At 31.9% G+C, this 2,500-nt stretch overlaps 1 protein-coding gene across 1 annotated transcript in view; it reads left to right on the top strand.

Moving 5' to 3' along the window:
* Window positions 1-2,500, top strand: part of LOC143024850 (acetylcholinesterase-like) — a 309,456-nt gene that overhangs the window by 260,218 nt on the left and 46,738 nt on the right. The gene's annotated exons all lie outside the window — the stretch shown is intronic.

The following is a 2,500-nucleotide window of genomic DNA, read 5'->3' as shown; positions in this document are numbered from 1 at the left end:
CAACTTTGCCAACCGTGTAGTTAATGAATGGAATAAACTTCCTGCACAGGTAGTGCAATGTAGTTCAGTTCGAAGCTTTAAGAATCATTTAGATAATTACCTCATTAAGATGCTTGTAATTATTATAATTTATGTTATATTATTTTTTTTTGTTTTGTTATAATATGTCTGTCTGATTTTCATTTATTATTAGTTATATGTCAATTTATTATCATTTACTATTTACCTGTTTGTTTGTTATTCAAAACTATACCAATGCATTTATTTATGTATTTAAATTGTTATTTACATTGTTTATAGTTTTAATTTATTATTAATATGATTTTTTTTTTTTTTTTTTTCATCCGACCTAGATATGGATCAAAAGGTCTCCTGTCGGCATGCTTTAACTTTGTAATCCTTTGTAAACTCTTCCTCTCTTATGTTCCATGTTTCTGTCCTCAAATAGTGCTGTCAGCACAATCGCCCCTTCATTCAATCTCCATTCTCAAATGTCTATTTCTCATTACACTTTTTAATCCCCCCAAGGCCTTTACTTGCTTCTCTCAATCTACATTCTGCCTCCACCTCCACTCCTCCCTTTCCCACCACATCCACACCCGAGTATCTGAATCTATCCACTTCATCCAGTCTCTCTCCCTCAATACTCACTTCCAATTTGCTGCCATAATCTGCCCTTGTGCATCTTCTCACTTTACTTGTACCCACATTTATCTTAAATTTCCTTCTTTCGCACACCTTCACAAACTCCGTCACTAACTTTCTTAATCCCTCCTCTGATCCCGCTACAAGAAAGGTGTTGTCTCACATTTCTCTCCATTTTTTTAACCATCTCCAATCCCTGGACCATATATATACATATACATATACATATATACATATACATATATACTGAACATTTCTTAGAATATACAAAACACGAGTCATGGCAAAAAGATATAAAAAAAGAATAATTTTTGTCCTGACTCGTGTTTTTGTATATTCTAAGCAATGTTTATTTAGTGTTTTAAAAAAATCATGTTTTATAGTATAGTTACTTTTAACGGTACGGAATATCATTTTATACTTATTTCTTTACAAGCATTTACATGGAGGTAGATCTATTTTCATCACGTCGTTTAATAGAGAATATCATTCTCTCTTTAGACCACATTGTATTTGTGCGAAACGTCTGATTAAAATAAAATAAAAATTAAGATGATCTCGATTGGATTGGACCTACTCTTTATATTACGTCTCCGGTTCTCTGCTGGAACTTAAAGCTCTATAACATATTATATATATATATATATATATATATATATATATATATATATACATATATATATATATATATATATACATATATATATATATATATATATATATATGTGTGTGTGTGTGTGTGTGTGTGTGTGTGTGTGTGTGTGTGTGTGTGTGTGTGTGTGTGTGTGTGTGTGTGTGTGTGTGTGTGTGTGTGTGTGTGTGTGTGTGTGTGTGTGTGTGTGTGTGTGTGTGTGTGTGTGTGTACACGAAAACGGTAAGCCACAAACCTCAGAATAATACAGTAGTCAATGAATAACCAAATAATCTGCCCTTTTCTTGTATCGACTTGCAAATGTTAATGATATTTTACCTGTTCTGAAAGTTACCACCAACAGATCAGACCTCTACTTGCTTCCGGAACTCGTGCCCGGAGTGTCTGGCGCTTTAGCGGTTCCGGGATGACTTCGTCGAGTATTTTTCCTTTTGCATCGAAATAATTTTGCTCAGTTGAAACAAATACGGTGTGTGTGTGCGCGTGAATCTATCATATACGTATGTATATATGTATTGTATATGAAAATATGTTTGTATGTATATTATGTCTGTATGTATTATACCTGCATTTTTCCTTTTGCATCGAAATAATTTTGCTCAGTTGAAACAAATACTGTGTGTGTGCATAAATCTATCATATACGTATGTACATATGTATTGTATATGCAAATATGTTTGTATGTATATATGTCTGTATGTATTATACCTGCATTTTTCCTTTTGCATCGAAATAATTTTGCTCAGTTGAAAGAAATACTGATGTGGGGGTAAGACTTAGAATATATCGCCTATGCTGAAGAGGATCACAGACTGTGATCGAAATATACGGATCTTTCTAATTTCACCTATTCTTCTCCGAAAGTAGATCATTAGTATGATATCGCCTATGCATCAAAGTCGCGTTGTTTCTTTTATATATCCATCTAACCCGCTGTAAGTCAATTTCAATTATTTGAAAGAAATATTTTACATAATTAGAGCAAAAGGTACTGCCAAATTAGATGATTTTTTTGTTCATTCCTGTGGGATCTACTGGAAATGAATAAGTAAAATAATACATAAAAAACAAATAAACAAATAAACGAATGGATAAGGGAATAAACAAATAGATAGAATAATTAAATGAATAAATAAATTAATTAATATATTAATCCAATCCATTCTACTACGAAAATACAATGAGGCATTGGTATAAATAGAA

This window comes from Oratosquilla oratoria, chromosome 4, assembly GCF_046742065.1.
Source record: "Oratosquilla oratoria isolate Oo_2021 chromosome 4, ASM4674206v1, whole genome shotgun sequence".
NCBI lineage: Eukaryota > Metazoa > Arthropoda > Malacostraca > Stomatopoda > Squillidae > Oratosquilla > Oratosquilla oratoria.
Note: the sequence above shows the minus strand (reverse complement) of the source record. Positions and strands in the feature narration are given on the sequence as shown.